This window comes from Fundulus heteroclitus, chromosome 14 (assembly GCF_011125445.2).
Source record: "Fundulus heteroclitus isolate FHET01 chromosome 14, MU-UCD_Fhet_4.1, whole genome shotgun sequence".
Classification (NCBI taxonomy): Eukaryota; Metazoa; Chordata; class Actinopteri; order Cyprinodontiformes; family Fundulidae; genus Fundulus; species Fundulus heteroclitus.
In genome coordinates this window covers 30,448,595-30,475,659 of record NC_046374.1, presented here as the reverse complement: position 1 = coordinate 30,475,659, position 27,065 = coordinate 30,448,595, and the positions used below count along the sequence as shown (strand labels likewise).

Sequence of the window (27,065 nt, the reverse complement as noted above, 5' to 3'; positions counted from 1 at the left end):
GCTGGACCAAGCCACAGTGCCAGCATGCTTCAAGTCAGCCTCCATCATTCCGGTGCCGATGAAACCTCAAGTCACCTGTTTGAACGACTACTGGCCTGTTACACTGACTCCCATCATGATGAAGTGCTTAGAAAGGTTGGTAAAGGAACACATTGTATCCAGTCTCCCCCGAACACTCGACCCCTTCCAGTTTGCCTACCGGAGGAACCGCTCCACTGAGGACGCCATCTCCTCCGCTCTTCACCTAAGCCTAGCACACCTGGAGGAGAAGAACACGCACGTGCAGATGCTGTTCCTGGACTTCAGTTCAGCGTTCAACACCATCATCCCACAGCATCTGGTGGGAAAACTGGAACACCTGGGCTTCAGCACACTCCTTCGAAACTGGCTGCTAGACTTCCTCACCAACAGACCCCAGTCGGTTCGGGTCGGACAGAACACCTCTGATGTCATTACCCTCAGCACAGGCTCCCATCAGGGCTGCGTCCTGAGCCCCCTGCTGTTCACCCTGATGACAAACGACTGCGTCCCCAGGTTCACCACCAATCACATCGTGAAGTTTGCTGACCACACAACGGTGGTGGGCCTGATCAGAGACGACAACAACCAGGACTACAGAGAGGCGGTGGAGCAGCTGGTGGGCCGGTGCAGAGACAACAGCCTGATCCTGAACATGGAGAAGACGAAGGAGATCATCGTCGACTTCAGGAAGAACCGACCTCACCACGCTCCACTGCTCATCAACAGCTCAGTTGTGGAGGTGGTCAGCAGCACCAAATTCCTGGGGGTGCACATCACGGACAACCTCACCTGGTCTGTGAACACCACGTCACTGGTGAAGAAGGCGCAGAAAAGACTGTACTTCCTGCGGAGGATGAGGAGAGCCCGCCTGCCCCCGCCCATCCTCAAGACCTTCTACAGAAGCACCATAGAGAGCATTCTGACCAGCTGTCTCTCTGTGTGGTGTGGATGCTGCAGTGCCTCCGACTGGAAGAACGTGAGGAGAGTGGTGAGGACAGCAGAAGGGGTCATCGGGGCTCCTCTTCCCTCCATTAAGGACATCTCATCACAGCGCTGTGTCCCGAGCCCGTAACATTATCAGGGACCCTTCACACCCCCACCATGGACTGTTCTCCCTGCTGCCTTATGGGAAGAGGTTCCGCAGTTTTTCCCGGTTGCCATCAGACTGTTGAACTGCTAGTGACTCTGGGCTGTCGAGGCCGAAAAACGGACTCTGTGCCACATTCACATAACTGCACATTTACACTTTTGCACATATGCTTCAGAATGCTGGACTGCAGAATGCTGGACTGCTGAAGCCACTAAATGGACACTGCACCACACTCGCATAACTGCACATTTACACATTTGCACATATGCTACATGCTGCTGAACTGATGAAGCCACAAAATGGACTCTGTACCACACGTGAATAGCACACTGTCAATTTCCCCTGCATTGTCTACAGTGTTATATTGTTTTTCATTTCAATTGTTTACATAAATTGCTGCTGCATCCTTATCCTGAAAAATAGTGCAATCTACTGTGATTTTTAGAGTGATTTCTAAAATGATTTTTTTTCAAGCTGTATGCAAACAGAATTTCATTCTGTACGCACTTTGTGCATACAAAATGACAATAAAGATATTTATCTATCTATCTATCTATCTATCTATTCTAGTATCTGGATCAAGTTCCTATTTAGTTTCCTTATGTTATAATTTTAGTAACTCTGTTAGATCCTTATTTTATACTTGCACTTTAGTTAAGTTTCTGTTCTGCATTTATGCTATTAGGGTACTGTTAGATTTACTTAGAGTCTATATTTATTCTGTATGTCTAGCTGCTCTTTCTTAGTTTAGTTAGGTTTTTAGCATCTGCCACTGCTCTGCTGTGTTTTAAACCCAGCTATTGCCAATATACAGGCCCTCCATCTTCATCCATGCATATGCTCTGCTCTGGTCTCAATGTTGCTGTGTTCCCGTTCCTGTTTCCCAGACTCTCTGTAGGCTTTTCTTTATTAATAAACATCACCAAACAACATGTGATCCCAAGCTCTTGTCTGCACTTCGATCTCATTCCCCAAACCCTGACCGTTTTTAGCTGCTACACACTTCTTGTGTGTGCAACAAACTGTGGGATCATGGTTGCTTTAATGGTTATATGCTCTTTTGTGTCTCTGCTTTAATACGCAAGTTTGCACCAAAGTGGAAGTCACAAGTTTCCATTTTCTGAGGGTTATGCTTATCCTATTGCCATGATTTCTATCTTTGTCTCCTGCAAGGCCAAACCTACTGCTCTGTTGCTGTAATGGAAAATGTATGCACAAAGCCAGTCTAAGAGAGTGCTAACGTTGGCTGACTTAACTGCATATTTCCAAGTGTCTGATAACTGCAGTGACTCAGCCGTCATCAAAAAGCATAGCGATAAGCGTCCAGACTGACACAAATTTTTTATCACTTGCACAACAGCTGACCAGGTGCTTCTGTTCAGTATCCAAGCAATTAGCCATCATGTTAAAGGCAGCTACTGTATATGAACAGTTTGCATGAAGCCACATAAACATATTAACTTCTAACCAGTCTGTAAAGATTTACTATGTTGGTTTGATTGTCCCCAAACTTTACGGTCAAAGCATTAGACTAGTGAACTGATGGCTTCTCTATCATTCAGCGCAGCGGTACACCCACCACACATTGAGTTGAAGCTCTGACTAGCAAGCCAGAGATGCCTGGCCCCACAGAGAAAACTCTGCTCCCTTATTTTAGTGTAAAAACCTGAAATAATAATCATAATTTCTCACACTCTGCTGAGTTCTCCTATTGTTTTCCAATTTTGCATTATTTGATGTTATTTCAACTTTTAACTGTGCTCTGTTTTTTTTCCCTTTATAGTAGGTACTCCTGGTCTGGCATTCTGTTAGCTGTGACACCATCCAGGGGAGGCAGATCTTCCTGGATGAATGTGTGCTTCTGTGTCTCTCCTCTGGCTGAGTCTGGTTCTGGTTCTGCTGGAGGTTTTCTTCCCTATTAAAGGGGAGTTTTCCTCTCCACTGTCACTTCATGCATGCTCAGTATGAGGGATTGCTGCAAAGCCATCAACAATGCAGACGACTGTCCCTGTGGTTCCATGCTCTTTGAGGAGGAGTGAATGCTGCTTGTCAAGACTTGATGCAACCTGCTGAGTTTCCTTAGATTCAAATGTTTTGAACTAATCTGTCTGTACGCTTGATTGAATTTGACTTTGTAAAGTGCCTTGAGATGACATGTGTTGTGAATTGTTGCTATATAAATAAAATTGAAAACGACGTTGCAGTGAAAGGAGGCATCTTGTGCTGATTAACTGACGTTGGCTGGTCTTTTTTTTGGGTCCACACAGGAGAAATAAATGAATAAAAATAACAATTCATAAAATGGTAAATGGCTTGTACTTGTATAACGCTTTAACTAGTCTTGATTACCTCCATAGCCCTTCACACTACAGTTTAGTCATTCACACCCTGATGGTGGTGAGCTATGTTAGTAGCCACAGCTACCCTTGGGCAGACTGACAGAGACGAGGCTGCCATACACTAGCATCACCGGGCCCTCTGACCAATGCCAGCAGGCAATGCAGGTAAAGTCTCTTGCCCAAGGACACAACGACCGATACAGTCAGAGTGGGGGATCAAACCAGCAACCCAGCAATTGCAGGACAAACTTCCTAACCTCTGTGCTACAGGCGCAATTTGTAAAATAAGTAAATCTTTGAGAGTCACTGATCTATAATAGATTGGTCCAACTTTTCTGTAATTTTGACTAAGAGATAAAAAATTGAGTAGAAAAATGCAAGCAAGCAGATGACCAGAGAAAAAGGTGCACTGCAAAAACAGAACTAGCAATAAGTAACATTTTCTGGAAATGAGTGTACTTGTCCTTGATTTGAGCAGGTAAATAAGATTATCTGCCAATGGAAAGAATAATTTTACCCCAAAATAAGATAATTGGACATACTGCACTTAATATAAGTTGATTTAGATGACTATTTTGCTAAAATTCCTATTTTTAGTGCAAAAATCTCATTGGCAGATTATCTTATTTACCTGCTCAAATAAAGTACAAATACACTCGTTTCAAGAAACTTTTAACTTATTGTTAGCTCTGTTTTTGCAGCGTGTCCAAGCAGGCAGAGAGACAAGACACAAAAATAGGAGTAAAGAAGATCCTCTATTTGCTCCACACATAGGAGATTGATTTAGGCAACACATCAAAAATTTTCCTTTAGCCTTGTAGGTTAACTGTGATATTTCATAATAATGGGTGTGTGTGTCTCAAAAAAGAAAGTAGGAGTAAAGAAGATCCTTTGTAAAAAGTTGCTGCTTCATAAATAAATTAATCAATAAGTCCCTAAATATTTACAATGTAAATGCAGAGTGGATGCCAGGCTTAAAATAATTCTAAACAAATTTGTCCGTGCAGACACAGGAGCAAAGGAGGAGCACAGTGAGGTGAAGGTGTGTTATGTACCTCTGAAATGACGAGGTTTATCTCTTTGGAGATCCTGGACCCACCCAAAGTGGCTTTTTAAATCAACCCTTAAGGATGTAAGATGTCTGAATTCATCACCGGTATAAAGTCTAACTCCATTGAAGAGATAGAAAGCAAGCTCAGCTTCTGAGAATGGAAGTGGGTGGCAGCTGCAGGTTATGTAAATCTTTTGTCCAGATATCATGCTCACATGGACTCAGAACAGGGTCTGGCTTGCCTCAGTACAGTCCATCGCCTGTCTCTTTATTACTTTAAAATTTTCAAGCACTTTGCATCTCTATCTCTCACAACATGGCATCCAAATGAGCAAGTTAAACATAGGCCGTTACCCCGGAAAATGGCGACTGCATCCCACAATGCATCACAAAATCATGTGCCCTCTCCAGACCCTAAAATACTTTGGGCACAGTTTGGACATTTTCACTTAGGGGATTTTTCACTTTTGCTGCCAGTGGTTTAGAAATTAATTGCTGCATATTGGATTATTTTGATGACAGCAAATTTATAAAAAAAATTATAAAACCAGTAAATAACGACTATATATTGTATCAAAATGTCATATCTTCAGTGTTGTTCCATGAAAAAGATAAAATAAGAAATTTAAAAAAGAATTGAGGTGTGTACTCACTGTTGTGAGTGCAGCACATAAAGCACTCCTGGATCTATGATCTTTTTGTGTGTAGGCCCTGCCTTCCTGGACCCTTGGTTGGTCATGGCAGATGGCTGCTCACACTGGGCCTGGTACTGTTTGAGGTTTCTTCCTGTTAAAGGGAAGTTTTTCTCTCAACTGATTGCTCAGGATGAACGCTTGCTACAAATTACTCAATTCAAAAAACTGTAAACTGTTTCTACATGCTTGTTCCGAAGGAGGGATTGTTGCAAAGTTAGTGACTCAACTCAATCTGCTGGGTTTCCTCAGACTTCATTAGTTTCATGATTTGGGTTGTTGTTTATGTTTTTGGACTGATCATTTTCCACTCCATGCTCCACCCTTCCCAGTCACTAATTCAGTTCACCCTAATCAGCTTCACCTGCAGCTGCATATTAGGCCTTACTCCCTGCACCTGTTTCTGCTCCCATTTTATCCTGCTTCCCACAGTCATTCCCTGCCAGATCGTCACTTCTCACTGCCTGAATGAGTTTTCCCCATTATCCTGTCCCTTGGCCAGGATTTTTCTGTGGACCCGTGCTTGCCCTTCCTTCACTAGTTGGTCTCTAGTGATTGTGTTTGTCGCTTGCTTCTGAAGAGTATGTACTGGTGCCCTGCCATTACCAGAACTGCCTGCCATCTGTCTTCTGTTACAAGTCTTCAATAGCTGGTCTAGTCATCACCTGCCTAGGCTGCAATTCTTTGCTTGTTCTTCGTGTCAATATCACCTATTTTTACAATAAATCTATCAAAATGCAACAGCATATTCTGGCTTGAATAATGGGTTCAATCAGTACAATTCACAACAATTAGACTAAATCACCTTTGTGAAACAATTTTGATAAGTTAAACTTCATAGCATTGTTTTAAAAACTAGGATCAGGTTAATTCTGCTATTAGCAGGTTTCTAACACTAGCCTTGTCAGTAGCAAACAAAGTAGGAATAAAGAAGATCCTTTGTAAAATTTCACTGCTTCAAAAATAAATTAATAAACCCCTAAATATTTACAATGTAAATGCGAGTGGCTGCCAAGCTTAAAATAATTTTAAACAAATTTGCCCGTGCAGACAAAGGAGCAGAGGAGGAGCATGGTGAGGTGAAGGTGTGTTATGTACCTCTGAAATAACGAGTCTTCTCTCTAAGAAAAAAAACAGGAGATCAAAACTTGCCTTTAAAGACGTAAGATTTCTGATTTCATCGCCGGTATAAAGTCTAACTCCACTGATGAGATAAAAAGCGAGCTCAGCTTCTGTGAATGGAAGTGGGTGGCAGCTGCAGGTTATGTAAATCTTTTGTCCAGATTCCATGCTCACAGAGATTATTCCCACCAATCCTACAGTTTAATCTGACATAGTGAACCTTCAGAAGGGGATCTAGCTTGTCTTGGTACAATCCATCCACGTCTCCTTAAGAAGTTTCGTATGAACTGTCAGGGGGGAACTTTCTTCCACCGGGATAAGTTGCTACACATAGCAGTAATCTCAAAACACCAATGTTCCCACGTCTTCACTTGCACATTAATAAGTTGTTGCTGATGAAAAATCTAAACTGTTGCGCTCCGGTCCAAGAGGTCAGGTGGTTCGGTTTTTGCTGCTCAGCCAATCAGATCACTGTATTGTCAGCTGAGCGCGTTCAACCACTTCATCATGGCTGCGCCCGTAAAGGGTTGTAAACATTTGTTTCCATACGAAGAAAGCCCAATAATAGCATTTTCTGGCGCCAGCTGGCAGAGATCTTGATGGCAAGGGAAAGGAAATAGCCCAGACCATCCATCATTCATTTTCTAACACGCTTATCCCCGCTGGGTTTGCGAGGTGCTGGTGCCGATCTCTAGCTGTCAATGGGCGAGACGCGGGGTATAAACTGGACAGGTCGGCAGTCCATCATAGGGCAGAAATAGCCCAGACTTTTGCCCATTTTACTGTTTTTAGTCCCTCTGTCCTGCACCCATCTTAGGCTGCAGATGTGTGACCTGTGTCATCCAGTTTCTTCAGCCTGTTGGCCCAACATCAGAATCAGAATCAAGTTTAATCGGCAAGTAGGTTTGCACTTACAAGGAATTTGACTTGGTGTTGATGGTGCAGACAAAAAATAAAAATACAAAATAAAATGTGTATATATATATATATATATATATATATATATATATATATATATACAGAAGCTACAGTATATACACTCAGTAAACTGTGCGTTAATGTAACGCAGAAGCTTGTAAGTCCTGAACGGGGGAGAGAGACAGTGTCCAGTTTCATGGACTTGATAATCCAATAGAAAATAGAACTGTGCCAGGATAATCCAAAGTTAACGGGAACCTGGTAACAATGCATTGCACCATTGGATAAAACATTCAGTATGAATATATACAAAAGAATATGGTGTATAAAATCTTTATGGAAATAAAGTCTGTTATAACCGTAAAAACACACTCAAATCACATCAGCAAATTAATGTTTCAAGGAAGCTAGCGGGCGGCTTTGCCTGCTAGCTTAGGGTGACCAGACGTCCCCGATTTCCGTGGACAGTCACCACCTGTCCCCCCCTAAAACTGTCCCTGGAAATGTCCCCGATTTTTTTTTTTTTAAGAATGAGGGGGAAAATGTTGCATCTGGAAAGAACGGTTGACAAAAAGGGGGAAACATTTACTTAGAGTGTTAATAAAGTTCAAGTGATAAAGCATTGACATGATTTGAGTGATAAAGTAACGCATTGAGTAATGTAGTGTTCAAAGTGTGCTATGTAAAACACAGTGACTATATACTCAGGTTTGAGTTAAGAAGCCCAATTGTCTGAGGATATAACCTCTTTCTGAGTCTCTGCACTGAACATGAATTTCACTGTACTTCCCTAACTGTGGCAGAATGAAGAGGCAGTTTAGTTGTATTTTTTTTCTTGTGTTTTAAAAATTTCTGTTCGACACATAATATATCTTCTTCTCCTCTTATTTTATCCAGACCTCTGGATACCGTGGCTGGTGGCTCTTCAGACACAGAAGGCCTTGAAGGAACCAGAGATGATCTCATGTTAGCTGACTCACTGACTGGAGTTAACTCACCTTATAGGAGCAAACAATATACTTGCACATCAACTACTACCATACACATAATGTAGTTATGCACACTTTATGTAAGTTTATACATGCCCTTGCTGCACTACACACACAATCACTTGCATTCTTGTCAAGGGGATTTCCAAGACTGTGCTTTTTTTTAACATGTTTAACACCTTTTCACCTCACATCACCACAACCCATTTTCTTGTCCCAAACAGGCTCTATGCACAGCTCCACTACTTCCTGAACCTCAGCAGCTCCTTTGTTTGCTGTCTTTCATTACTGGATAGACTGATTAATCCAGGTGTGTCTGACCTCAGAAATCAGCCAGACACACCTGGATTAATCAGCTTGTTCAGTAATGAAAGACAGGAAAAAAGGAGCTGCTGAAGTTCAGGAAGTAGTGGAGCTGTGCTTATAGCCCATTAGTGGGAGAAATCAATCTGCTTCTTTGAGATGCACAGGCCCCTGATGCTGTCAATTGACAGTAAGAAACTTATATCATCCTTTACCTGCAGGCTTGACCACTGCTTCTTTTTAATGTTAATGCAGAAATACCTATTTCTCATAGGTATGTAGATGTGAACAGAATGAGTATTTGTAGCACTTTTTTGAAGATTGGGAACCTTCTCTCCACAGAAAGGAACAGGCTAAATGTTTGTATTTACTTTTCTGGTTTTTCTTTTCCTCATGTCACTCTCCCCTTAGGAGGCGGCAGAGCTCTTTGGGCCCCACAAAATTGGAAAGCCCTGCTAACAACCCTTGACCCCTCCATTCCCACCCCCACCACTTTGCCCCAACCCAGAGACACAGTTCTATTTTTCTATTAATAACACTATCGATTTATTCATTCTACTAATCTTAGGATATACTAAAAGTGTGGAGAGGCACATTGCTTGCTTTTACATTTGATTTTTGTTGTTTAAATATTAATAAATATGTAAAAATAAATGAAATCATTACTGTCCCAGTTTCCTAATTTCATCTTGATGAGATGTATTGCTTTTTATGTACGAGCTAGAAATGTCCCCAGATTTGAGTTCAGAAATCTGGTCACTTCTGGTCTGGTTGTGGAGATGGGGCATCCGGTTGCAGTGAATCACTCTAAGGTACAGTTTGTTTTCTAAGCAGCGAGCAAGCCAGTGGCTCAAAAGGGTAAATATCCCTGGTATGTGCTTTACAGAGGCTCCAATGGAATGCGCTCGTCCTCCCCAGCATGGGGGACCTTCGTCCGGCTTTCTTGCCGTGGCTGCATTCATTCTCTGGAGGACCTGCACAGTTTGAAGGGTGACTTCAGATTAGCTCTGCTCTTAGCTTGGCATGTCCAGCTCGACTCAGCTTTCCTGCAACAACTGAGAAAAATTACACACAGCCTGTTTCTATAGCAGTCGGCTGTTTAAGTTCCGATGTTGGAAAAAGGCAACAATGAATCAACCTGTTTGCCGACCTTGTGTGCACAAACCAGAAATTTAACTTTGGTTTTCCATCACTCACATTAAAATCAACCTGTGTTTTTAAATAACATTAAGCATGTGTGTATGTATCAAATACAAAATGCATCAACTCACACAGTGCGAACACAAAAGTCTATCACTTTAGTGTTTGTTGTGTGTGCAAAGTGTGTTAGTGACTAACACACAATGTAATGTAGGCAGGAACACATTCCCTGCATATCCTTGTTTTTTTAATGTATTTTTTTTCTCTGATCATTATCTAACAGTTGAACAAAGTTTCCTCATACCAGGTTTTAATGTGAAACCAGGCTATAAAATCTTCCATTTCCGGGACAAACAATAGACAGTTTGAGGGCTGTCTGTAAAAGTATAATTTCCTCTTGTCCCTGAAAACTCATTGTCTGTTCAGTCACCATGTTCCTCACGGTGGTTCTCCTACTGCTGCTGGTCAGCAGCTCACAGGCTTCACATTTCTATGGCACTGTGATGACCTACTATCCAAAGGACTCTTTTACGAACGGATCAGTCTCGGTAAGTAAAAACTTTACGTTTCTACATGTGGCTGTGAAAGTTTAAGCATGCTAAAAACCGCTTTAAACTACTACAGGTGGTCCTTCGCTACAAGCTGAACTTTCACTCGTGCCGTAATGATTCATGGTCTTGCACCGGCAACTGCGGGGTTGAGACCCTGATTACTAACGGTACCAAGGTTGAGGAAATAACCAGTTCGTGGTGTCAGACTGAAAAGGTCACATCTCGGCTGCTTCCCAACAACTCTCCACTTACGCTTGAGTGAGTTCTGAATACTTTAAAAAAATTATATTCTTCCAATACCACTGAGGAGGGATTAGATCAGCCCACCCAGTCCCACAGTGGCTCAATCTGTTTGATAAGAGCTCCATGTTAGAGATCAGCTCACCTTTTGGGTTCTGCTAGTTAAATTATCAAGCAACAAACTGCACCAGATTCTCTGTGTTGCAAATTAAATCTACTCCCTAACTTCCCCTGCAGGTTTTCTAGTGGTGACTGGATAATTAATGTTGATATGATTTCAAACTGGAAAGCTGTGACTTATGTAGAACTAAGGACTCGATCTGACATCGGCAAAGCCAACACATCACCACAGACCACCATCCTTCCAGCTCTGAGGTGATTTTGTTTGACTTTAGGCCACACAAATTATTTGTTCTTTTACACAAACTAAACATATCAGCTACGTTTTACATTTCATTGACAGAAAAATCTGTATCTGTTGTGATAAAAAAACTAGACTTTAGAGTGTTGTTTTATTTGTTGTTTCTTTTTGTCTGACTGTAGAAGAGTCTTCATGGTGTATTTCTGTATATCTTTTCTGTTGCAGAGTCCCATTAACCTGTCAGAGAAATATAAACTTGTTGGCCTTTGATCCCGACGGAGATGATGTTAGATGTAGATATGCATCCAGTTCCTTGTCAGAGTGTGTCACCTGCACGACTCCGTCAGTCCTCAATCTCTCATCTGTAAGGATCAAACACTATATATATTCTACTTTGACTCAGTGTTGTAGTACTCGAGTCCGAGACTTGAACTCGAGTCCGAGTCATTAGCTAAATTTAGAGACTCGTGACTTGACTTGGACTTGAGCACTGATGACTCGAACTTGGACTCGGACTCCTACATTCAGATCATTCTGACTCGAAGATTGAGAAAAAGACTCGACTTTTTTTTATATCATTAGGCTATAATTTTTATATGTCATTAGAATATTATTTGGTGTATGATTTTAATATCTAAATGTCGTACCGCGCACGTGACGTCACCATCTCATGAGCAACGCCCCTTGCTGCTAAGGTTGGGCAAACAGTGTGAGAGCAGTACAACATACCAACGTTCAGCTCAAACGATGGCTTGAGTGTCGAGGGCTTAGAAAGACTGGAAAACGGGCCGAGTTGATAGAAAGGTAAGTCGATGTTTTTCTTCTGCTCGGCGTTCATGGCGTCATCGGACGTTTTTTTTTTTCTGTTTGTAGTCACCGTCCAGGAATCAGTATAAATTTTCCGTCCCGCCGAACAATTTAGTCCGGCCCGGTGGCCAAATGCATTGCCATTATCAAGCGGCTGTATCTCCTCGCTGCATCGACCGATCCACACCAGATTTGTTGTGAGTAATGGGGGAACGCTGCCGAACGCGTTAGTGGGAATCGGCCGGTGGACAGGCGAGGAAAATGCGTGACAGCATCTGCGGTGGCGGGCGGCCGGCGGTGCGCGAACCCTGCCCGCCGGCTGGCACCGCGGCGGTGGCCAATAGGCCGGAGTGCGCTTGGCTGCGAGGGCCGATCGACGCCGCTTGCGGCTTTAACATCCTTCATATGCGGCCTATCAGCGTACGAGTCGCTGTTGCACGTTCCATAACAACAATGTTTAAAAACCATGGTTAGGAGACGTCTTAAACTTGGAAAAAGCGGTAGTTTTACCGAGTAAAACCAAGGGTAACTACAGCGAAAGAGTTATTAGTGCAATGGAATGTTACTGCTTCATGTCATACATCACACGTCACGGCATGTTCCAACAACGAACTTGGATCAATAGTGACTCGACTCGGACTTGACTCGGATGAGTAGTGGACTCGACTCGGACTCGACTCGGATTTTTTTTTTAATGACTTGGACTTGACTCGGACTTGAACACTGGTGACTCGAACCTGGACTCGGACTCGAGGCATAGTGACTTGACTACAACACTGCTTTGACTGAACAACTGAGTTAATTTATTGTTAGCAGAACAAAAACAATTATCTAAGCAAAAAAATAAAGTAAGACATATTTAAATTATGGAGTGAGTGTAATGATTCACAATGCATTGTTTGTACAGCCGCCAAACTCCATTGGAACCTTGTTGCAATGAAATCTTGTTTAGATCCAACAATGAAACTTTAGTATGTGTAAGTCTAGCAGTAGCCACTTATTTCTAATGCTAAAATCTCCAGCTTTTTCGGATGCTCTTATAACTTTTTGTGTATTAATATGGATGTAGAAAGCAATAAATTGGATGACAGGGGGCTAAATGCTGTTTGGCACAAAAGATTTCTGTTATTTTCACCGTTTTCTTTCCGTCTTCTTGCAGTCTTGTAATTTATCATTCAGCGCATCTCAAAGCAGCAGCCAAGGTTCATATGTAGTCCAGATGGTGATGGAGGACTTTCCAAGGCAGAACATCAACCTGATTCCAACCAGTGGTTCTCAGGTGGCAAAAACTACCGGTGATCCCATCAGCAAAATACCCATCCAGTTTGCTTTAAAAGGTACAATTGTATGTCATCACTAACCTGTTTTAATGCAACAGAAAGCAGCTGTGACAGTGAATCAGCTGTACAGAATACTGAAGACATCTGTCCAATATTGGTCCATGGATGCATCTGAAGCAAAATGCTGGGATTTTTGCTTGGTGAAATCTCCCTTTTGAGTTCTGTGTACAGGAACTCAACAAGACTTTTATGTCTTTTTAGAGACATAAAAGCAACATGCAAGCTACACAATGGTTTAAACACAGGGATCAATTGAATGTAATTACTAGTGCTGTCAAACGATTAAAAATGTTAATCGCGATTAATCGCATAATTTCAATAGTTAACTCGAGATTGATCGCATATTTTATCTTTTTATTTCTGAAAGCGTAAAAGCCTATTTGGGCATTTTAATATGCAATTTTCAATAAATTACACTAGTATAAAACATGCTTGTACAAAAAGTATTTTGATTTTTGATTTTCAAGCACTTTTCAGAATTGGAATGAAAACATCCTGGTGCCATAAAATGTTAAACTCTGGCCAATAATGGCTAAATCGCTAATCATAATGCCCTGATGTTTACACAATGTGTAAACAAATGTGTAAATAAATATATATTTTATGCTGAAATATATATTTTTTTGCCTTTTAAACAAAGATAGACATGGTATTAAGCATTTACATATAAAGTAATACAAATTTTACATTTTAACAAACTCACAAGTTTTATTAATTTTTTCACTTTCTTATACACACATCTAATCCTGAGCAATCCAGAGTCTTACACTTTGCTTGCAACTGGGGCAGGAGCTTAATACCCTTGAAAGAGAACTGTTTAGCACAGCTTCATGTGCTGACACTGTAACTCCAGGTTAATTAATTTGGCCACGTGATTCAGCCTTAGTTTGTAAAATACAAAGACAACACATTAATAAGCATTAAAGTATGGTTTATGGGTTGGCTTCCTGCAATGATATCGCTGGAAATTGTCAAAAATATATTAAGCCACGAAAGGACTACTGTAAAATGCCATGGTACCATATTCATATGTTCCACCTAAGAGTAATAATTAGAGACTGGTATTGGAGAAGCCAAAGTGAATATTGGTTGTAATGGTGACACATGTGTTCAGATTTGTCCTACGGCTCTGGTGATTGCATAGGGGCTGTGTTTGCATGTTACATAACCTGACACTGGCATGCCCAGCATGAAATAAAAGTTGGACTCAACATTGCGAACAGGAAGGATCCTCCATTTGTGGATTGAAGTTGCTACATGCAGACTACCATACAGATAAATCAGTATATTTCTTAAGTCTATTTAATCAGGACTGAGCTTGTGGTTTCCCTGTTTTGTTGCAGTGGACCCTGCACCACCATCCTGTACAGAAGGTCTCTATCTGCCCAGATTCCTGAGTCCAACTCCAGACAACAGAGCTCAGCTCTACACTCCCGTCAACCAGATGCTGGAAATCCCCATCAGAGCAGAGGCAACTCAAGCCACGTAAGTACAATTGAAATGGAGAAAAAAAACAATTAAATGTTAACACAACAATGGATTTTAAGAGTAAGTACATCATGCCATCTAGTCAAGAATCTGCCCTTATCTGTTTAAGAGAAATGTTTTCATACCTGAGTTAGATGTCTGTCAGCTGTTTTCTATTATGGCATGAAGGAAAACATTGGCTGATTCCAAGGAAACTGCTCTGTTTGGAGATAGAAAAATGTAAAAAATATTTCTAACTACCAACTTGTTTAACTTTTCTAACTTGTTTGTATTTCCTTTTTCGTTAAAGATCAATTGGGCTCCTGTTTAGTGGGCCACACAATGCTATTAAGAGTTCATCTGGATCAGGAAACTTCTCTCTCACCTGGACCCCATCTGCAACTGAAGATGGTGAAAGCCACCCCATCTGCTTTGTCGTCCAGGCAGAGTCTGTATCTAACTTGTTACCTTTATGATTTCAATTATGTCATTAACATGTACAGAAGGCGTTTGGTGTGGGAATACTAGACAAGTTTAACGAAAAGGATGCCAAATGCATTTTATGCACTTTTGCTTTTAAATATAAACACTCAACAAGCTGCTTAAGTGACCACCTTAATAGCCCTCTTGATACAAGAGAAAACTCAGGCTGGTAATAAAATGGCCACTTATCAATTAATAATTAGTTGATTGCTAAGATCAATCAAATTTAGATTAAATCATTAATAGGTAATGAGTTAATAAACCAAGACAAATTTGCTCACTGAAGCTTACATTAATTAAATGTTGCCCTTATTGATAAGTTTTGAGAGACTATACTAAAAATAAATTCTAGAGTTTCTTCTTTTCTTTGCAAAAAGGAATTAAAAAATCAACATGCAGCAAGATTTAACCTTGCCTGCAAGATAAATTCTCGTGGTATTTGTGCGTTCATACACATGAGACCATTTGTTTCCAAAGAAAAAAAACCTTTGGGCCAATCACGTTGCGGTATCATGGTTTAAGGCGGGACATACTGATGCGACAAAAGCAAAAGTTGACGAGCCCACAACATAACCAACATAAACATGGCAACGCAAGAGGATGCACATGTATTCACTGCAATCACATCTGTTTTGTCAAAATCCACGATTTCTTCTTTGATAATAGAATATAAAGAAGTGCCTTGACTAGCTTACCTTCTTGTGGTTTCTCATGACGTGTGTTGCTTACGTTTTAATTAGGCCCGAGCAGCGAAGCGCTGCGAAGGCCTATTGTTTCTGTGTTGTTTCTTATTAGGCCCGAGCAGCGAAGCGCTGCGAAGGCCTATTGTATCTGTGTTGTTTCTTATTATTATTATTCTGCCCCCCTAAAGAGGGGCCTTTTTGGGGGCCTTACCATTTTCAAAAACTCACCAAACTTGGCGGATGCAAGAAGACTGTTTAAAAATTTTGGATTTTAAGGTCGTCACAAAAATCAAAAGAAAAATGCCTCAACGGCGCCACCTAGAAATTTTCAAAGGACCCTTTGCTATTCACTTACTTCATCGTAGAGTAATGAAATTTTGTACAGTTGTAGATCTAAGCAAGACGCTCAGAATTTACAATTAACGTCATAGTGCAAATATCACAGGAAGTCGGCCATTTTAGATTGAAAGTCGTAATTTGACCTCATTTTTGACGTTTACAGCATTGGTATTTGATCGAACTCGTCCTAGGGATTTCGAGCGAGCGGCTTGAAACTCGGTCAGTCTAATCATAAGGCATGGCCAATTAAAAGTTATCAAAACGGTGAGTTTTTGAGCATGTTGAAGGGGCATTAGCAGGGGTCAAAGTTCACCTACTCGCCACAAAACATAAAACTGTTATATCTCCTACACAGAAACACACAGAGGCACCAAACTTTCTGTGATTGATCATCATCGCGTCTTCTACAATATCCAATGGTCAAATGATGACATCACTTAGGCCACGCCCCCTGACAACAGGAAAAACTGTTATATCTCCTACACAGAAACACACAGAGGCACCAAACTTTCTGTGATTGATCATCATCGGGTCTTCTACAATATCCAATGGTCAAATGATGACATCACTTAGGCCACGCCCCCTGACAACAGGAAAAACTGCCATATCTCCTACACAGAAACACACAGAGGCACCAAACTTTCTGTGATTGATCATCATCGGGTCTTCTACAATATCCAATGGTCAAATGATGACATCACTTAGGCCACGCCCCCTGGCAACAGGAAAAACTGCTATATCTCCTACACAGAAAGACACAGAGGCACCAAACTTTATCCAATGGTCAAATGATGACATCACTTAGGCCACACCCCCTGACAACAGGAAAAACTGTTATATCTCCTACACAGAAACACACAGAGGCACCAAACTTTCTGTGATTGTTCATCATCGGGTCTTCTACAATATCCAATGGTCAAATGATGATATCACTTAGGCCACGCCCCCTGACAACAGGAAAAACTGTTATATCTCCTACACAGAAACACACAGAGGCACCAAACTTTCTGTGATTGATCATCATCGGGTCTTCTACAATATCCAATGGTCAAATGATGACATCACTTAGGCCACGCCCCCTGACAACAGGAAAAACTGCTATATCTCCTACACAGAAAGACACAGAGGCACCAAACTTTCTGATTGATCATCATCGGGTCTTCTACAATATCCAATTGTCAAATGATGACATCACTTAGACCACGCCCCCTGACAACAGGAAGTGTCATGTTTTATTGTTAGCAGTCGCTATGTTACCCCTCTGAGCTAATCAACATGAACAAGATCCTGGCGGGCGGCCGGCGGTGCGCAAATCCCAGCGGTGGCCAAGGCCGGAGCGGCGCTTGGCTGCGAGGGCCGCTCGATGCCGCTTGCGGCTTTAATTATTATTATTTTTATTCTGCCCCCCTAAAGAGGGGCCTTTTTGGAGGCTTTATCATATTCAAAAACTCACCAAACTTTGCAGATGCATGGTGACTGTTTAAAATTTTTGTATTTTAAGGTCGTCACAAAAATCTAAAGAAAAATGCCTCAACGGCGCCACCTAGAAATTTTCAAAGGACCCTTTGCTATTCACTTACTTCATCGTAGATTAATGAAATTTTGTACAGTTGTAGATCTAAGCAAGACGCTCAGAATTTACAATAAACGTCATAGTGCAAATATCACAGGAAGTCGGCCATTTTAGATTGAAGGTCGTAATTTTACCTCATTTTTGACGTTTACAGCATTGGTATTTGATCGAACTCGTCCTAGGGATTTCGAGCGAGCGGCTTGAAACTCGGTCAGTCTGATCATAAGGCATGGCCAATTAAAAGTTATCAAAACGGTGAGTTTTTGAGCATGTTGAAGGGGCGTTAGCAGGGGTCAAAGTTCACCTACTCGCCACAAAACAGAAAACTGTTATATCTCCTACACAGAAACACACAGAGGCACCAAACTTTCTGTAATTGATCATCATCGGGTCTTTTACAATATCCAATGGTCAAATGATGACATCACTTAGGCCACGCCCCCTGACAACAGGAAAAACTGTTATATCTCCTACACAGAAACACACAGAGGCACCAAACTTTCTGTGATTGATCATCATCGGGTCTTCTACAATATCCAATGGTCAAATGATGACATCACTTAGGCCACGCCCCCTGACAATAGGAAAAACTGTTATATCTCCTACACAGAAACACACAGAGGCACCAAACTTTCTGTGATTGATCATCATCGGGTCTTCTACAATATCCAATAGTCAAATGATGACATCACTTAGGCCACGCCCCCTGACAATAGGAAAAACTGTTATATCTCCTACACAGAAACACACAGAGGCACCAAACTTTCTGTGATTGATCATCATCGGGTCTTCTACAATATCCAATAGTCAAATGATGACATCACTTAGGCCACGCCCCCTGACAACAGGAAAAACTGCTATATCTCCTACACAGAAACACACAGAGGCACCAAACTTTCTGTGATTGATCATCATCGGGTCTTCTACAGTATCCAATGGTCAAATGATGACATCACTTAGGCCACGCCCCCTGACAACAGGAAAAACTGTTTTATCTCCTACACAGAAACACACAGAGGCACCAAACTTTCTGTGATTGATCATCATCGGGTCTTCTACAATATCCAATGGACAAATGATGACATCACTTAGGCCACGCCCCCTGACAACAGGAAAAACTGCTATATCTCCTACACAGAAACACACAGAGGCACCAAACTTTCTGTGATTGATCATCATCGGGTCTTCTACAAGATCCAATGGTCAAATGATGACATCACTTAGGCCACGCCCCCTGACAACAGGAAGTGTCATGTTTTATTGTTAGCAGTCGCTATGTTACCCCTCTGAGCTAATCAACATGAAACTGTGTCCACAGACATGTTGCTGTGTTGTGGATTCCAGGCCCAACTGGATTCCATGTAGCAGTGCGGCATGGTGGCGTGGCGAAGTCACCTGAAACGCCGCTGCCATATGTCCAGACTTCCATAGGGTATTGACAAATTTATTAAAAAGTAACTTAAAATTACCTTAAAAGGACAACATTTTTAAAAGTCAAAAGGCTTATTTGATGCTTTGAGAACATCTTTTCTATTCGGCTACAAAATCAACTGGATTCGATGGAGCAGGGCGGCGTAGTGGCGTGGCAAAGTCACCTGAAACGCTGCTGCCATATGTCCAGACTTCCATAGGATATTGATAAATTTAATAAAAAGTAACTTAAAATTACCTTAAAAGGACAACATTTTTAAAAGTCAAAAGGCTTATTTAATGCTTTGAGAACATCTCTTCTATTCGGCTACAAAACCAACCAAAACAGGATGATCTTTTAAGCTATAAGACCATTTTTAAGATGTCAATACATAGATTTTAAGCTGGTGGGTCGCCACTGCCTCCGGTGGCCAAATGCATCGCTGCATCAACTGATCTGCACCAGTTTAATCTCGTCATGGCAAAATTATTTTTTCTCTTCATGTGTGGCCCTAATACTCCATCGTAAGAACACCGCTGTCGTTACCGCGGGTCCTGGGGAAAAAAAAAAACGCTGCTCCTGGGGTGAATTTTTGATTATGCTCACGCATAGATGTGTAAAACTTCACATTGCAATTCAGACAGGCGCAGACTGAACCGTGCAGTTCATTTTAAAGAGGCAGTTTTGGCGCATATTCCGATAGAAACGGGCTGCGGGGAGCCTAAGTGTGTTGTCGTGGGCGTGTTTACCCGCTGCAGGTAACCGCTGTGAAACAATCAGAAAGATTTCCCTGATTAATAACATCTTTATGGCGCTCATCTTTATTGTTACTATGTGCTGCTTTACCAGTTCTCTCTCTCTCGCTCGCTCGCTCGTCATCGGACAAAAATCAAACTGCTTCGTGTTTGTATTTGAAATTGTGCGTCAGACTCAGATTTAGAAGTGTTGTTACGACGTTTGAGCTGTAACTGCAACCGTTTTTTATATATATATATATATATATATATATATATATCTGGTAACATTACTGAATTTGCAGCTTAAGAAGATTGGGTTTGACAAACAACACCAACTGTCCCCTCAATCCAGTGCACACAATACCACAACAGACCTCATCACGCTCTACAGTACATCAAGAAAACTAAATCAACTAAAACAAGTTCACGAGTGCACATGAAATGAAGTTAATCCATATTTGTGTGTCAGGGTGTCTAAGCATTCTCCAGAATTTGACATCTCAGCAGAGCCTGTAATAAATATAGAAAGTAACATTATAGTTGTTCTGCCTTTTGTTAAGACAGCAAGGAATTCATGTCGTGAATACATTACATAAATAAGATAATAATTCTTAGTCAGAGGAAATCCAAGGCAAAAACAGTTAGAAAAGTTTTGGGTTCATATTTAATCAGAGTGAGACATCACAACTTTGTTAGATCTCTATGTGAATTACATGAGATAGTGAGTGCTCTCACCTTAAAAAAAGATCTTTGACGTATTTTGCTCCGGTTAAAAGCTGCTTTTCAGCGATGAAGCTAGGGAAACTGCTAATGTTGAAGTTGAATTTGTTCTACACGCTTCTGCCTTGGAAAAATATTCGTCTTTTTACAAAAAGAATGTTTAAAGCCAGATTTGGGAACAAAGGTTATTCAGAGAATGCAAGAAAAGGAAGCTTTTGTGGGGAACTTTTGTCCTAGCTGTCTAACTACATATGGCCCCAGGACAGCACAATAGTTTTCTTGAAGTTTAATTTTGGAGAAGTAGAAACAAGTATTAATTTCAAAAGGTAGGTAAAAAAGGAAAAAGTTTTTACAAAATCTTAAAATGTTGGATAGTCGTTATTTCCATCTTGCTGTGAAAATTGGTGAAATATTATCATTTTTAATGCTTAGATATAAAATCGCAAGGCCATTACTAAAATTGCCTTTTGTTGAAAATGTTTTTTGGCATGCCATACTTTATATTTATAGGTAGCCTAGATGTGCATAATAAAAGAGTGGAACTAAAACCTGGTCTAAAATTATTATGGAGCTTTAACTTGCTAAGAGTAATACTGTTAGATGATTATATCTTTAAAATGAGATAACTGTCTCAAAAAATTTGATAGTTTATTTGGTCTGAAGAGATGATTCAATTCAATGTTATTTATATAGCGCCAATTCATGAAATATGTCATCTCAAGGCACTTTACAACGTCAAAATCAATCAGATTATACAGATTGGGTCAGATTATACACATTGGTCAAAAAATTCCTATATAAGGGAACCAGTTCATTGCATCAAAGTCTTGACAAGTAGCATTCTCTCTTGAAGAAGCGTAGAGCCACAGGGAGAGTCGTCTGCATTGTCCATGGCTTTGCAGCAATCCTACCTACTGAGCAAGCATGAAGCGACAGCAGGAAAAAAAACTCCCCATTAACGGGAAGGAAAAACCTCCAGCAGAACCGGGCTCAGTATGAACGGTCATCTGCCTCGACAGACTGGGGGTTACAGAAGACAGAGCAGAGACACAACAAGACAGACAAAAAAGCACAGAAGTTCTACATTAGATGGTAGTAGCGGGTGATCTGTCTTCCCTGGATGAAGCCACAGCTAACAGAACGCCAGACCAGGTGTGCCTACTATGAAGAAAAAAGAAAAATCAAAAAGTTAAAAGCTGAAATTACAACAGTCATTCAAAATTGAAGAACAATAGACCCTGATGTCCTGCAGTAGCCTAAACCTATAGCAGCATAACTATAGAGGTAGCTCAGGGTAACATGAGCCACTCTAACTATAAGCTTTTTAAAAAAGGAAAGTCCCAAGGGCCAGCTTCTAGTGGAGAAGTTCAAGTATCTTGGGGTCTTGTTCACGAATGAGGGGAAGATGGAGCGGGAGATCGACAGGCAGATTGGTGCGGCGTCTGCTGTGAAGCGGGCGCTATACCGGTCCGTTGTGGTGAATCTGCACCAGATTTTTTGTGAGTCGTGGGGGAGCGCTGCCGAACACGTTCGTGTAAATCGCCCAGTGGACGGGCGGGCAAAATGCGTGACAGCATCTGCGGTGGCGGGCGGCCGGCGGTGCGCAAATCCCAGCGGTGGCCAAGGCCGGAGCGGCGCTTTGCTGCGAGGGCCGCTCATCACCGCTTGCGGTTTTAATTTGATATTGTGATTGTCTAACAGGTGTTGCTTCGCCCAATCATCTTGGAAAGTTCAGTTGAAATTTGTTCCTTTCCCCAAATAGATTCGACAGAAGCAGTCCCAAATTGATAATGTGCAGAACATAGAGTTCTACACATTTTCAATCTGGCTGGCCAGGTTAAGATAGATTAGCATTTATGTATTCTGTTTATCTGTGATGTATGTCAGATTTTTGAAGCTACCTTTGTTATTTCATGACTTTAACTTCTCTCAAAAGTAATTTCTCCAGTAAGTCAGTAATAAATTTACTTTTTCAAAATACTTTCACAGTGACTCCAGTTCTGTGTATCAGTCTGAGCTTCGCTGTGTTATTGTAACAGTTGGAAACAGTGAGTTGAAATATTCCTTGTATTTCCTTAATTTGTAATTCAATCAGTTTTTTCTGAACTGATATTTGAAGAAATGCGCTCTTCTGTTAATAGGTCCAACAACAACTACACCTATTACAACAACCCTATCCCCAACCACAACTATGACACCCGTCCCTACTACAACAACCCAGTCTCCAACCATGACTACAGTTATAACTACAACAGCACCCAACCCTACTACAACAACCCAGCCTCCAACCGCGACTACAGTTACAACTACAACAGCACCCAACCCTACTACAACAACCCAGCCTCCAACCGCGACTACAGTTACAACTACAACAGCACCCATCCCTACTACAACAACCCAATCTCCAACAACAACTACAGTTACAACTACAACAGCACCCATACCTACTACAACAACCCAATCTCCAACAACAACTACAGTTACAACTACAACAGCACCCATACCTACTACAACAACCCAATCTCCAACCACGACTATAGTTACAACTACAACCGCAGGCCTACCTACCACAACAACCCAATCCCCAACGACGACTATGACACCCATCCCTACTACAACAACCCAGTCTCCAACCATGACTACAGTTATAACCACAACAGCACCCAACCCTACTACAACAACCCATTCTCCAACCACAACTACAGTTACAACTACAACAGCACCCAACCCTACTACAACAACCCAATCTCCAACCACGACTACAGTTACAACTACAACAGCACCCATCCCTACTACAACAACCCAATCCCCAACCACGACAACGACACCTATCCCTACTACAACAACCCAATCTCCAACCACAACTATAGTTACAACTACAACAGCACCCATCCCTACTACAACAACCCAATCTCCAACCACAACTACAGTAACAACTACAACAGCACCCATCCCTATTACAACAACCCAATCTCCAACTACGACAACGACACCCATCCCTACTACAACAACCCATTCTCCAACCACGACTACAGTTACAACTACAACAGCACCCATCCCTACTACAACAACCCAATCTCCAACTACGACAACGACACCCATCCCTACTACAACAACCCATTCTCCAACAACGACTACAGTTATAACTACAACAGCACCCATCCCTACTACAACAACCCAATTCCCAACCACGACAACGACACCTATCCCTACTACAACAACCCAATCTCCAACCACAACTATAGTTACAACTACAACAGCACCCATCCCTACTACAACAACCCAATCTCCAACCACGACTACCACACCCATCCCTACTACAACAACCCAATCTCCAACCACAACTACAGTTACAACTACAACAGCACCAATCCCTACTACAACAACCCAATCTCCAACCACAACTACAGTTACAACTACAACAGCACCCATCCCTACTACAACAACCCAATCTCCAACCACAACTACAGTTACAACTACAACAGCACCCATCCCTACTACAACAATCCAATCCCCAACCACGACAACGACACCCATCCCTACTACAACAACCCAATCTCCAACCACAACTACAGTTACAACTACAACAGCACCTATCTCTACTACAACAACCCAGCCTCCAACCACAACTACAGTTACAACTACAACAGCACCCATCCCTACTACAACAACACAATCCCCAACCACAACAATGACACCCATCCCCATTACAACAACCCAATCCCCAACTACGACTATGACACCTATCCCTACTACAACAACTCAATCCCCAACCACAACTACAACACCTATTCCTACTACAGCAACCCAGTCTCCACCCACGACTACAACTACAACACCCCTACCTCCTACAACTCAACCTCCAACCACAACTACAACACCCCTACCTCCTACAACAACTCAACCTCCAACCACCAGTACTAGAACTCCCACCACTACTTCAACTACCCAACCTCCAACAATTCCACCTATTACACCCACCAGTACAAATTCAACACATGCTTCAGGACCAAGTAAGTGTGACTAAAGTTGAAATTTTGTAGTGTACATCATAATGCCAGCAGAACAATTGTACTTGTACAAATTTACAAGGGGTGCTGGTGCCTATTTCCAGCTGTCAATGGGCAAGAGGCGGGTTACACCCTGGACAGGTTGTCAGTCTATCACAGGCCAGTGCATATCATCATAAGAACTCGATGTACTATTATGTATTAAGTTCAGGGGCCATAACAGGTACCAGCTCCATTTCAACAGGAAACCTTAACCCTCGTTGGCCCCTGTCTAGAACCACCTATGACTTTCAAACTTTCTTTTAATATAAATGCCAGTCTGCATATTGAATGTTAAATATTTTCTTTCTAGATTATGTGATTGTTCTGAATGGCAGGATCTCTACAAATTTATCACTGGAAAATGATTATGAAACCATTGTGAAACAGGTCAGTAACTCGACAAACTTGAATCTTGAATCTTATTTTCAGTCATCTGACTGGTTAGGCTGATTCTACTGTCAGAGAATGAGATACTTTCCTTCCACTATGTCTGCTTTTTCTCTTGTTGTAGTGTTTTAAAATGTACTTCATTCTCAATAAAATTTTATTTGGGTGTTCATTTAAAATATGCTACACATGTCAGAGGCAAATCTCAGTTTTTGCAAAGACTATTTTGTTTAATCGAGAATGAAAAACACAAACTGAGATCAGTTATGTCTATAACGTGCTGCTGATTCCACCTCAATAAAGCCTTGTGTTTTCCTCTGCAGATTAAAGATGAACTGGTCAGACGAGGACTGCCATCAACCATGAGTATTCGACTCAAAAAAACTCAAGAGGACACTTTAAAAACACCTTAGATCTCAATAAGGCCTCCTCATTGACCAAAACCTCCTCATTGACCAAAACAAAACCAAAGCATAAGCACAAACACATGAAAATGATGCATACAGCCTAAAGAGGAACCCCAGCTATATTCTGTGAAGCACACACACACACACACACACACACACACACACACACACACACACAAATATATTTTCAATACTTTCAATTTTTGACCATCACTCTCTTATCCGTCAAGGTCTAGTGTTAGAACCCAAATAATGTATTTTATATATCCATGATGTACGTCATTTGTCATGATAATGTCCTACTTTTGAATAAGTTGAATAAGAAATTATTTTCTTTACCTGTAAGCCATAATCATCAAAATTACAAGAAACAAATGATTTGAGTATTTCACTCTAAGCGTAATGATTTTGTTTTTGTAAAATATAATTTTCATCTTCTGCAATGACTGACAAATATTTGCAATATCCAAATTTTGTTAGATGTACTTGCAGTCTAATCCACTCCCTGTTGGTTCCTTAATGAGGAGCCAACATTAATTAACTTACAGTATATTCTATTCTATTCTGACCATCATAAAACAGGTCAGTTATGTCCTGAACATCAAACTTTCAGTTGAACTGACAGGGAATGACACAAAAAACCTGCACACGTCTGGGAAAAAAAGTTCACCCGAGATTATGTCAACAGTGACACCTAATGGTTAATGACATAACTCATTCCTTTTGAAATTACTGTTTTTGGAAAGCTCTATATTTAAAATGCTGAGCTATAACAGTCATATATTCTAAAAAATACAAAAGGAAAACAGGTTATTTTCATATACTGCTTGGCACAGTGTCAAATTTTATTTATATTTTCTTGTGGTTTTTGCTCATTATTTATCTATTTACCTATGTTATGTTGTTTTATATTCTAGCTGTATATATTTAGGGGAATATTTTTCAGCCCATTTTTGTTGTACTTCTTTTGTATTTCTATTTTTTTTAAACCTTTTTGTGTAATATTTACATGAATAATCAAAGGTGGGGATACAGGTTACACATCCTTGCATGGTATTTAAGTGTATAAAAACATGTTATACACAAACTCTTAAAAGAAACCTTTGAAACATGTTTAAATAAAGAACCTCATAACTCCCCATAACTGTGCTGCCATTGTGATTGGCTGTTTATAAGTCCTAAAATGTGGTACGTAACCACAGACATTTCTTTATAGTTTACGATTATACACAAAAGGAGAAAAATGTCTGTGATGTGTTACAGAAAGTTATTGCTGACATCAACGTTCACAAAACCTATTCTGTTTTTATTTTGGTATTTCCTCATACCAGGAGATTTCCTGGTCTTTCATGTAAAACTAGTTGTTAAAAACATGTCTGGCGAGGTAAACAGACAAGGAGAGGGATTGGATTAGAGACTGCCTATGCTCCTTGACATAATGCTAGCTGTATTGTGTATATATAGACAGCTTTTTGTGATTTATTAAAGAAACAGTAATTGAACGGGATTCCAAAAACATAAACTATGATGGAGGAAAAACACTTAAATACAAATCAATCAAGATACTAAAGCTTCCCAATGTAAAGCAAACCACGTTAGCAGACTATTCTCATGTCCGATTGTGATTATTGTTTTCTCTCTCAGAGAAAAATATCAGCTTGTTTGTCTTTGACCCTGATGGAGACAAGGTTAAATGCAGATATGTGTCTTTTTTTCCACAATCTGTACTTCGGTCCTCACCTTCTCATCAGGCATAAGTGTTAGTTTCAGGTGACATGACAGCAAAATATACCGTTCACATGTAACCAACCAGAATTTACTGATTCATTTACTATTATGAAT

The 27,065-nt window shown here is 40.9% G+C and overlaps 1 protein-coding gene and 1 long non-coding RNA gene across 2 annotated transcripts in view; both read left to right on the top strand.

Annotated features, from left to right (window-relative positions):
* LOC105924405 overlaps positions 1-27,065 on the top strand; it is a 749,458-nt gene that overhangs the window by 465,631 nt on the left and 256,762 nt on the right. The gene's annotated exons all lie outside the window — the stretch shown is intronic.
* LOC118565765 lies at positions 14,840-25,159 on the top strand. Its single transcript, XR_004932590.1, has 3 exons — positions 14,840-14,879; positions 24,740-24,816; positions 25,140-25,159. It is a non-coding gene; the product is annotated as an uncharacterized LOC118565765 (long non-coding RNA).